This window comes from Pelophylax lessonae, assembly GCF_965119305.1.
Source record: "Pelophylax lessonae genome assembly, chromosome: 2".
Lineage (NCBI taxonomy): Eukaryota > Metazoa > Chordata > Amphibia > Anura > Ranidae > Pelophylax > Pelophylax lessonae.
In genome coordinates, this window is record NC_138769.1 from 226,032,590 (window position 1) to 226,045,170 (window position 12,581).

A 12,581-nucleotide genomic window follows, 5' to 3' on the forward strand; every position below is an offset into this window, starting at 1 on the left:
GGAAGAATGACAGGCGGCTTTGTTTACATTAGCCGCCTGCCTTTCTTCCGGTGTAACGGAGGATCGCGAGTGGGGGGGTCCGTAACCGAGCGGGAGCGCGCCTCCGGCGGCGCGCGCTCACTCCCTAGAGCCTCACAGGCTAGCGACGTAGTCCTACGTCGCTTTGCCTGTGAGGGGCTGACCGCCGCAGTAAATAGTCGTGCGGCGGTCGGCAAGCGGTTAATATCACAAAAAATGAAAAGCGCAGAGGTGATCAAATATCACCAAAAGAAAGCTCTAATTGTGGGAAAAAAAGGACATACATTTCGTTTGGGTACGGCGTTGCATGACCGCGCAATTGTCAGTTAAAGTCGCACAGTGCCGAATCGCAAAAAGTGGCCTGGACGTAAAGCAGGAAATCCTCCGGTGGTAAAGTGGTTAAGTAATTTTGATCTTCTGTCCATGACCAAAACCCACATCGAAATGAGTTACTGCTGAAACCAGCTTCAACATCCCATTGCTCGAGTCCGGGGTCACCGTTAGGACAACGCACGAAAACACTGGGCTCCTGCCAACATGACATCACCCCCAGGATGCTTGAAGCTCCCAATGAGCATGCGCGGGTATCCAGCCAGCGCCGCATTCTAAACGCGGCACCGCACATGCGCCGCCCCTTCTCCCGTGGGATTACAAGATCTCGCGAGAGCGCCGTGTTTTATTCCTACGTAATGTGCCGTGCTGCTTATGGCGGCGCTGGTGATAGTGCTGTGAGCTGTTGGGGTGAGTTTGCGTTTATTAGTCATTTTAGCTTCGTGAAAATACATTTTTGTGTAGTGGAAGGTGTGTACGGACTGGGACAGAGGAAGCTGTGTGGTAGGGGGGTCAGTGCAGCACTGAGGGAGTGTATGGGATAGGTGCTTTGTCATCTGCCGCTCGTCAGCTGTGCGCTTCTGGCTAGTTGGCCTCGTGTTAAGTTTGCTGTTTAAACAGGGAGGGACCTGCTGCCATTGGGGTTTCGTACTTGGCGTTTTCATGAAATTTTCCTTCAGGCTTTTTATGGAGAGGCTACCTACGCCAGTGAACGGGTGCCAGGGCTGTGCCCGCCCGTACCACACAAAGCGCTAGCGGCTGGACAAAGGCGCACGGTGAGGGGAGGGGGCGTGCACCGAATATCGGGGCAACCAATCAGGTGGCGGGTGGAGTTGCTAGTACGCTGTTGGCTGGTATAGGGTGCTAGCCGACCGTCTCGTGTGGAGGGGCGCGAAGGTTTATGGGAATCGTAGTCCCCACTGATGGCGCGCGGAGCGCTGTAGCCTTGGAGAGAAACTACAAGGACCAGGGTGCAGCGCGCTGCTGATGAGGAACGTGCTTCTTGAATGCAGTGATCCATTTTTCCCCTCAGCTGAGTGTCGCAATAATCTCAGTGAGCGAATTCCCTGATTGAGCGATGTTTACGAAAGTCCTGTTGGGTTGGTACAGCGGCAGAACGACGCAGCAGATTTTTGTTGCTGGGTAGGAAGAGAGCACGGCCCTAACTGTGTATTAGGTTTTACTACTGGGATGCTTCGCTATGACGTAACTCCTGTGTCCTATGACTCACTGGACAGGAAGGACAATGATGAAATTGCCTCCCTTTTTTTGTTTTCTCTTGTGAATGTGTATGGGAATCCAACAAGAGAGGAGGTGCTGTGTGCCCTTCCTGGCAGCAGCCCACAATGCCTTCTGCTCACTACAAATGGGCTTAGTTTAAAGGAGATGTAAATCCTTTACTGAGATACAGTGCATCATATACAAGTGTCATTTATTTAAAGAGGTTGTAAACCTCGAACTGGAGGGGGATCCCCGAACCCTGGCATAATCAGCTAGTGTGCATTGCTGAGACAGCTAACTTCTTCCCCAGTGTTTCTTCTATGGTCGCAGCTGCCAAGCCGTGATGTCACTCCCACACATGTGCATGGGAGCTGTCATTTGCGGCGCATGGGAGCTGTCATTTGCGGCACATGCTCTGAAGGTCCGGTGTTCTGCTGAAAACTTCAACTCGCCAAAATTCCCAACCACCTCAATTCTGGTGAGTCTAAAGCTGAAATTGGAGATTTTGACGAGCTGCTGTTTTCACAGACCCCTGGCAGCCTGTAGGCTACGGTACACGCTATATTGACTGCACAATGTTAGTAATGCCCACTAGTAACAACATATCTGCCTCCATGGCAGTGACATCTTTGTTCCTCCTTACCCAGTGTTCCATATAAAGGGGCAACTGTTAGTGTACCGTAGTCTACATACTGCCGGTGGTTTATAAATACGGCAACTTGTCAATCTCCAATTATTCCTGCTGTAGAGTCACGGGAAGTGACGTGGTTGGAGTTTTCGGCACAACACCAGCATGGTAAGCCGGACCTTCAGAGCGCATGCGCCAATGATGTCTTCGGCTGCATGCAGCTAGGGATGCACCGATCCGATATTCAGATCGGAAATCAACCCCTATCTGGACAAAATAGCTGAATCGGAGATCGGTTAGATTTAGCCGTCCCACGGGCCGATCCGGTTTTTGCTGAGTAACGGCTCAGCCATCCCTCACTAGGTGCAGTAATATTATGGGACCCGCTACTTCCTGTATAGGTCCGGTGTTCCGTGAAAAAACCATACCCGTGAGAAAACCATACCCTCGTCACTTCCGGTGCACCTACGGAGGGTATGGATTTATCACAGTAGTGTGTGTAACGTTACACTTACCGCTGTTGCATTAAAACAGCTCCTCTGCAACATGGGTCATCTCCGCTCCTACCCCTCTCACTTCCCTGATCTCGGCAAATAAATATAAAAGCGGATCACAGAGCATCTCCGTCATTTACATTTCATACACCCGCCGCCGCTTTTATATTTAGTAGCCGACATCTGGGAAGTGACAAGGATAGGAGCAGAGATGACTAGGGCTGAAACAACTAATCGATTATAATCGTCAACTAATCGATTATGAAAATAGTTGTCAACTATTTTCGTAATCGATTAATCGTCAGCCGATTAGTTGTCCTTCATACAGAATGTATTATTTGTTTACATATCAGAAAATACAGTGCAACACACATACAGCGCAGTACACCGTCCATACATGTATGTAGATGACAGAGAACTTGTGAATGTGTGAGGAGTAATGCCTCATGGGAAATGTAGTCCTGGGCAAGAGAAGGAACCAAGTGATTCTAAAGGCAGAGGTTTTTTAACCTTGCTATAGGGACACTCTGTACAGTACTATACTTTGCTGCTTCCTATAGGGGCACTTTGAAGGCAGAAGGGGCTGGAAGTGCCATGGGGGGGGCAGAAGAGGAGAATCAGTGCTGCTCTGTGAAAAATCATTATACAGAGAGGATAAGTATGACAAGATTGTTGTTAAAAAGAAAATAATCCAACGTTTACAATCACTGTAAGGGCTTTGTGCTGGGAAGATCAGCATCTGAACCCAGAGAAGGTGGAGGCCGATAGACTAGAGGTGATATAAGGCATTACAATTACATTTAAAGTAAAAGTTTATTAGTATTGTGCATTATACTGTATTTAACCTTCTCCCATCCGCGCTACAGCCTATAGACGGCTGCAACGCGGACTCACATTTTCGGGAGGCCGTTTTTATACGGCCTCCCAGAAACAGTCTCCCCGCGCGCTCCCGTGAGCGCGCATCGGGGAAAATCTGTGTCGGCCGTGTCCCTTGGACACAGCCGATCACAGATCGTGGTAAATGGACAATCACAGCGGCCATTCACCACGTGATCGGACCGTCCAATGAGAGATGATCTCATATGTAAACATATGAGATCATCTCTCATCGCCAGCGCTCCTTCCTCACACGGAGACTGCAGTGTGAGGAAGGAGGGAGAGCTGCCCAGCGCCGGGGACACAGAAAAAAGTAATCAGGGCACTGATCACCAGTGCCCTGATTACAACAAAGGTACACCAAACACACCATCAATGCCCACAGTGCCCGCCATCAGTGCCCATAGTGCTGCCAGTCAGTGCCCATCAGTGCCTGCTCATCTAGGCACTGATGAGCACTGAGTGTGGGCGCCGGTGCCCATCGGTGCTGCCCGCCAGTGCCCATCGGTGCTGCCCGCCAGTGCCCATCGGTGCCGACCTCTCAGTGCCTAGCAGTGCCGCCTATCAGTGCTCATCAGTGCGGCATATTGGTACCTCCTCATCAGTGCCACCTCATCAGTGCCCATCAGTGCCACCTCATCAGCGCACATCAGTGGAGAAAAATGTATTTATTTTCAAAATTTACTTGCAGAAAATAAGAAACTTTTTTTTTCAAAATTGTCTTTTTTCTTTTTTTTTGTAAAAAATAAAAAACCCAGAGATGATTAAATACCACCAAAAGAAAGCTCTATTTGTGTGAAAAAAAATGATAAAAATTTCATATGGGTACAGTGTAGCATGACCGCGCAATTGTCATTCAAAGTGTGAGAGCACTGAAAGCTAAAAATTGGTCTGGATGGGAAGGGGGTTTAAGTGCACACAAGGCAAGTAGTTAAAATTATTATATCCATGAAAAGAAGAAAAAAAAAAAAAGTCTCAGCTTTTAGTACTACTTTAATATATAAATGTTATTTTCCACCCTTCATATACCTTCATGTCTGACTCCCAGTTAAAATATCCTGCATATCCGACTTCTGGGCATATTTTTTTTATATACATACACATGAAAAAAAAAAAGCATGCTGCTGCTACTAAAGGTCCTCTGCTTCCCATACATGTATTGGATTTTTGGACAAAAATATTTGCATCTATATTTGTTCAAAAATGATTTGTATATTTGTTGAATGGACGAGTGTTTGAAAATTCCACTTGCTTTTAACAATAAATTTTAAAATGAATAAAACTTCTGAGCAAAAACCACATACACTATTTGAAGATTTGTTTGATCGAGAAGTTTTCTATTCTGCTCCTTCAAATTTTCCTGTCACTGTGGTTGACACCGGACACCAATATACACTAATGGTTAGAAAAATCGGATGAATGTTTTTAAAAATTTTCTAAAAAAAATTTAGTTTGTGTATTACCAGCATAAGTGACAGCAGGCACAGGGAGCTTGTATCAAACTACCTGCCTATTAATAAGGGAGTCTATCATTATTCTATACAAATCCGGTCTGAAAATTTGCAAAACAGTGTTTTAGGTCTTTTAAAAATATTGATCTCGGAGTCTGATATGTACCACATTTAAACCTCTAATAATACATATATCTGTTTCAGAGTGGATTAAATATCCAACTATATAGCTGGATAGTTATATTTACCACTACATATAGATATTCAAGAATATTAACTAAATTATACACTTTTTTTTTTTTTATTTATTTTTTTTAGGTTTTTAGTCGATTAATCGAAGCAATAATCGGCCAACTAATCGATTATGAAAATAATCGTTAGTTGCAGCCCTAGAGATGACCCATGTTGTAGCCGAACTGTTTTAATGTAACCGCCGCAAGTGTAACATTACACACACTACTGTGATAATTTCATACCCTCCGGGCATGCGCACTTGTCAACTTCTCTGCTGTTCAGTGATGTATCCCCGGCTCTGAGCATGCGCACTGCTACGCTGCTCAGCTGTTTCTGACAGGAAGTGACGAGAGTATGGAATTCTAACGAGGTATGTTTTTCTAACGTTACAACGGCTCACAGGCGGAGTGATATCAGATGCACTCCGCCTGTGAATGGAGGAGCCACACACATGAAGCAGCGGCTTTGCTCTGTACTGCAGCCGCTTGCTTTGTGTGTAGCTCCAGGTTGGTTCGGTATCGGCGATTTCACAACGCCAGATATCGGTATCGGCTCCAAAAAAGTCAGATTGGTGCATCCCTAGCATGCACTCGGAATATCTCCTAAACTGTGTACATTTTTAGGAGATATTCAGAGTACCTACAGGTAAGCCTTATTATAGGCTTGCCTGCAGATATGATTAAAGTAGACTTTACTTCCTATCTAAAGTGATTGTAAGCAATCACCTTGTGAAGCAACCCGTTCAGTTTAAAATAGAAATGGAAGGCAAAACATTTGTGCATAGATATTAAACATTAAATACAATTTTTCCTTTTTTTTTTTTTTGATTCCCTCTGTTCTCAGCTGCATAAGAGCTGGGGGGGGGGGGGGTAGAAGTAGAAGCACACTGATCTTCCCTTGTGCAATTAGGTTTGTGATGACCAGTAATTATCTACACAACACCTCGTATGTTTAAAAGTGCATATTGCAAAAAATGTGACGAATACAGAAAATGTCCAATGTGACAACACCAAAAAAAATTTATTTTTGTATAAAGTGCTTCTGGACAGGTGAGTCTTCCCAATGCTTTACCCTTAGTGCTCATACGGTAGATCGCGACTTACCAAGGGTGTTTGACCTCTACAGAAGGCTAAATGGCGCTTCTGGAAAAACCCAGACTGGTTCCTGGTTTAGCACCCCTCCATTCCAGTACTCCTTCAGGGTAAGGCTGGAGATGTGGAAAGAAACTCCACCAGGGACACAAAGGACTGATGGTGTAAAATGTTTTTATTGGTGTTTAAAACCTAGATGACTAAAAAGTTGCACTCGCATGTATCTGTGCTCTACCTGGCACTGGGAGTATACAGCATGTGTAGATAAAATCAGTCAAGCTGGTGTGCAATCCACGCCTTGCTATCGGTATGGGACCTTGATGGGTAGTCAGAGGGACCCGGAAATGAATCCCCCACTCCTAAGCTTAGGACAGCTCTCTGTCCATGCTACAGATCAGTAGTCAACCGGGCCAGCTTCTGATCAGTGACAGTTTTCACATGATCGCCAGTCTTCCCACCGTAGGCCTTTGGAACTGTGATTAGACTAGGGAAGTGCAGATGTAGACAGTGCAGCTTCAGTTTTAAAGTGGAACTATACTGCGCGTGAGCACCACAAACCAAAAAATGCTGTTTTATTTAATTTAAAATATTCAAAACCAACTCATCCATATCTATTTTTTTTTTTTTTTTGCTGAAAAATTGCATTGAAAAACCTGCAAAACACAACGCTTTACAATGTATCATTTTGTTCTTTTTAGATCAAAGGAATGAACTTCATCTGAGGGCCATTAAACCTCTTAAAGACCAGACCTATTTCTGACACTTGGTGCTTACAAATCAGTATTTTTTGCTAGAAAATGACTTGGAAACCCCCAAACAATTTTATATATATTATAGCAGAGATCCTAGAGAATAGAATGGCGTTCGTTGCAATCTTATGTCACACTGTATTTGCGCATTTTTTTTTTTTCCAAACCGTTTTTTGGGGAAAAATACTTTTAAATTTAAAAAAAAGCAACTGTAAAGTTAGCCTAATTTTTTTGTATAATGTAAAAGATGATGTGCTGAGAATCGTGATATTTATTCTAAGAAAAATAATTGTGACTCGTCTTATCCAGAATTGTGCAGCATATTGGTGCTGCCTGTCATTGCCCATCAGCGCACATCAGTGAAGAACTACTTATTTGCAAAATTGTATACCTAAGAAAAAGGTGTGGTGGTGTCTTTGCAGGAAAAAAAAAAAAAAAGACAGTCGTTATTAAATGCCACCAAAAGAAAGTGATATCTCAAAAAATAAAAATTTAATTTGGGTACAATGTTGCCCGAGCACGCAATTGTCATTTAATGTGCAAAAGCTAAAAATGGGCCTGGGTTGGAAGGGGGCGAAAGTGCCCGGTATTGAAGTGATTAAACCAGCCGGCCATAGATGGTTCGAATTTTGGCCTGTTCAGCAGGGACTGGCCGAGATTCGATTTGATCAAACTATGGGCAGGCTGTTTGTACTGAAGTAATTCCATTTCTTTATTTTTTGCATATGATTACTGCAGATGGCTATAGCCACAAGCAGTAATCTTGTTCTGCCGGTAGGGAAGGTGCTTTGCCAGCAGAACACAATAGTGCTGTGGGATGGATTCCCCCTGTAACACTGTTGCTGGGGCAAATCAAGCGATTTTTTTTTTTTTTTTTTTTTTCAGCCAGAAGGCAGAATGGGAGGATAAAAAAACACAGGTGGGGTTGAGGGAGAAACCCTCCCTGCTCTGCCATTATATTCTGACAGTGGGACTCCTCTGCTGCTGTGATAGACTGACCAGCAGACTGCTGCTGGTTGATGGAGAAACCTTTCCTAACATTTCCATTTGACAGCTGTTGATCGGAAAGCGCCATAGATGGATTGAAATTTGTCCGGTCCATCTATGGCCAGCTGAACCCCCAGGTTTACTTTTACGTTAAATTTTTAGTTTGGGGCAAATTAAAACAAATAAACAATTTCCTATACTAATTGATGTGACATCTTTCAGTGCTGTATTTAGTATCAGCTAATTACAGAATACAGCTCTGTTCTGGCAGCAGTACAGGTATTTACCATTTGCAGCGGAAACTAAATCGAGTGGGGCAGAGTTCTTTTCAGCCACAGAAAGCCATGTTATCAATAATACAAGGCAGGCTTCATTTGGCTGCCCAAGGTGGAGGGGCAAAGTGGACGACCTCTGGTAATTGGGTCATGTCTTGTATGGATGAGAACAAGGCTTTCTATGAATGAAGTGCTTAGCCAAAGTTGATTTTGTTTTTGCAGATAAGTCCTTTCCCGATTACAGCACTGTATGTAGCTAATGCTACATACTTGATATAGTGCCAACAGGCACCATTTCCTGACTTTGAGATACAGTTGAAGCAGCTTCTGGAAGACCTTTTTCCCCAGTCAGTTGCTTTATACGACTCTCCAGGATCTACCAAAATATCAGTTGAGTTGCCTGACCATTTTAAAGCGGATCATGACTCTGGAAACATTGAGTCCAAAGGTGGTTTGGGAGGTCAGTTTTGTAAGTCGCATCCCTTACAAGCAGGCATTCTATGGCTGCTTTTTTCCTAGGTAAATTTTTCAGGATCAGAGACGGAAGGGTGAGATTTACTAAAACAGGAGAACTCCGAATCTGGTGCAGTTGTGCATGGTAGCCAATCAGCTTCTAACTTCAGTACAGTTAACTTGTAAAGCCTGGAAGCTGATGGGTTTCTCTTCAGAACTGCACCTGATTTTTGCACTGTCCAGTTGTGGTAAATAAACCTGTAAGAGTGAGTCACTGAAACCTGGTAAAGTGATCTTCAAACCCTCAATTTTTAGGCACTTCCAGCAGTTGATTTATTAATTTGCCATTTACTGAGTATGCTTCTTTTGTATCTTTTATTCCTTGCCTGTGTTCCTGTTTAAGCTGGTGCGATAACTGCTGCCTCAAAGTTTCCAGTTGTCAGGGTGGCCCCTTTTCACCTGGACCTTGTGCACACAGGGCGTAAAAAGAGCAAGCTGCAAAGCTAGTACTGATGCCAGGAAAAAAACGGCTTTACAAATGCGCTTTTAGAAGAACTTTGGATTGGCGTTAATGTGCGTTTAGCTGCCCTCTACTTTCCCATCCCAAATCCAAATACTACAGCTTAAACGCTTGATGCTAACGCTGTATACAGCATTAACATGTGTTTAGCTGCGTTGGGTATTTACAGCTGTAATGCTGCTGCTCCAGAGGGGAGCATAACATGAAGGGGTGTTTTTAGGCTGTGGGGGGGGATGAGACCCTGGTGCCTCTATGAAAAGCTGTAAAAATGTCCAGTGTGCATGAAGCCTTACAGCATCCTAAGGAAGCCACACTTGAATGCAAGGTCTGGAGGTGTTTTCACTACACTGTGTTCATAAAGAAAAACCCACAGCCCTGTAGCTTGGGGTGGAATGTGTCGTAATTAAAATTTTAGTAAATAAAAAGTAATAATTGTGCAATTTAAATATTTACATTTAAGATATTGGGAAATACAGTAAGCAACAGTAAAATGCAATCAAAAGGTGAAAAATGTACTTGCAGCGCCATGGTTTTTTGCATATGTAACTGGTCCAGCCCAGCTTGGACCAATGCAAATATGCATATCTCAAACCTTAGCAACTGCTGGGGAAGCTGATAATCTCTTTAGTAGTTGATTCTACTACATTGATATCCAGTCTTTTGAGTCCTGCTCATATACTGTGCTAGCAACTTTCCTCTGCACGCTGACCACAGGGGGTTGCTAAGAATGCCCCATATATATATATATATATATATATATATATATTTATATTTTTTTTTTTGTAATACAATAGTTCTGCTTCGTCCAATCGGAGCACCTTGTATTGATTGGGGGGTAGGTGGGGGGGGGGGGTGTGGTTAGTTTATTGCAGTCGCAAATGTTGACTTCAGAGAAACCAGAGGAATTCTCAGGCTGTAACCTTTCTGTCTCAAGATGCATTTCACTGCTTCTGTGTAGTGTTGCTTTGCCTTGTAATGGGATTGATGAATGTCTCCCAATTTGTTCAGTGAACAGCTGCAGTGCTGTGTGAGCAAGCCCCTGTGGTCAGTGTGCAGAGGGGAAGACACACACTCACAGTGGGAACTTGGTGAGTGTATCCATTACCATAGTGGTGTCTACTACTACAGTGATTGTCGGCCTCAGTGGCCCTAGGCGTTGCACCAATGTAAGTATGCAATAAAGTTCATACCTGGATTTCAGCTTTAAAACATTTGCCTGGTCTTTTGCTCTTGTACAATTTCCAATTTCTCCCTGGGCAAATCTGATTTTCATTCAGTGATCCAGCCAGTAAGTCTTTCTTGAAAAGAACAAGCTCCCTTGCAGATGTTCCTGTTATAGGGATGAGACAACCCAACAGGGACAGGGGTGCTTACAATGGCCAGCTTTTATCCCAAAAGCAGAAACTGTTGGCTGTAACTGCAGTGTGAGCTGGAGTTTGACTTCAGTTTGACTTTTTTTTTTTTTTTTTTTTGTATTTAGGTCCATTTTAAGAAGGTAAAAGGATATGGTAGCGTTAAATGACTACATCGTTAAAAAAAAAAAAAAAATTTCCCCTCACCTTCCAGGATGGCAACACATGAGATGAGAGGCTCCACCCTACAGGAAACACAATCAGTTCAGTTGTTAAAAGGCCCCACCTTTCCCCTTGTCCCTCAGTATTGATTGTTTCTCCTACAGCGAAACATATTTTTTTTGTCTCTGACCTGAAGACTCTATGGTGGATGGTCCCCCTGTGAGGCAGGTTCAGCAACGCCGGTGAGGGCTGCACTCTACCTGCACGCCTTTTAGGCTTTTCACAGGTCGCCCCAGGATACAGGCAGTCGGGCACAGTGGTGGTTTCTCCCGAGCATGTGGCCTGCTCTTCAGCAGGGGTCTCCTCTCGTCCTCCCTGCCATTCAGCCGGAATTTGAATAAAACGCCGGACACCGCGCTCCAAGCCTCGCTTTGAAACCGGAACTTACAGTTTGCATAGGAAAGGCGGAGCATGCGCAGCCTGACCCAGAAGAGGGAAGCAAGTACGGAGGAGACCCTGCACCCACATGGCGGCAGTAAGGCAGACTCTCCGGCCGAAAAAAGACAGAAAGCTGCTAAAGACATAAAACCTGCTGCAACCCACCTAATGGGGGGGGGGGGGGGGGGAGGAGGAGGGAAGGTTGCTTCAGGTGGCTGCAGGCAAGAACAGATCGGAGCCCGGTAAGTGCCGTTTTCTTTCCAGATTGGGGCTGATACCAGTGTCAGGCTTAGTCCCTGGTAGTTTCCATGCTTTCCCCAGTGGTGGACTGTAGCCAAGTTATTATGGGGCAGGAAGAGTGATCTTGTGTTTATCTCCTCTTCTCTTGCAGAAACCCCAGGTGGAATCCAGGAGGCCTCTGATAAAGCACCACCTGTATCCGCTAGCACTAGCTCCTCTAAAAAATGTGGTAATTGTGGGGAGAGACTGCCCAGATCTCACAAAAAGCCCTTTTGTTACAGGTGTATTAACCACTTTAAGACCAGGCCTATTTTTGACACTTGGTGTTTACAAGCTAAAATTTTTTTTTTTTGCTAGAAAACTACTTGGAACCCCCAAGCATTATATATCTTCTTTTAGCAGAGACCCTAGAGAATAAAATGGGAGATCATTGCAATATTTTATCACACAGTATTTGCGCAGCGGTCTTCCAAACGCAATTTTTTTGGAAAAAATTCACTTTTTTGAATTCATAAAATAAGAAAACAGTAAAGTTAACCCAGTTTTTTTTCCATAATGTGAAAGATAATGTTACGCCGAGTAAATAAATACCCAACATGTCAAATTGCTCACGGAATGGTGACAAACTTTGGTACTAGAAATCCCCATGGGCGACACATAAAAAATTTCTACAGGTTACCAGCTTAGATACCGAATCGTAAATCGGTGGTCGGTAAGTAGTTATCAAACTGGTTAGTAAAGAGACCTCCAGGTTGATGAAATATTTCCTTAAGGTCTATGCAGGGGGAAATGCTAGCCACTTTCTAGTCCTTCCGCACCACTGTAGCTCCCCCCCACCCCAGGTAACAAAGCCGGGCGAGCTAACCCCTAAAGAAGGGCCCTTCTCGGGAAAGTTTACTTTCCTAAGCAGGCCAATCTGCTTTTCTGCCTGGTTCGCAGGGTCTCCTCCTCCTGCTCAAGCAAGGGAAGAGGAAGACCTAGGGGACGCAGAAAGTCAGGCTAAGGCTGGCCATACATGTCCAACTTTTGTTGTACAATTTTCTGTCAGATCTAGCACAAACC

At 44.3% G+C, this 12,581-nt stretch overlaps 1 protein-coding gene across 1 annotated transcript in view; it reads left to right on the forward strand.

Annotated features, from left to right (window-relative positions):
• Positions 1–641: 641 nt before the first annotated feature.
• Positions 642–12,581, forward strand: part of CSDE1 (cold shock domain containing E1) — a 208,419-nt gene continuing 196,479 nt past the window's right edge. Inside the window, exon 1 of the mRNA XM_082246093.1 lies at positions 642–759. The gene's annotated coding sequence lies outside the window, so the exon portion shown is untranslated. The remainder of the gene's footprint in view (positions 760–12,581) is intronic.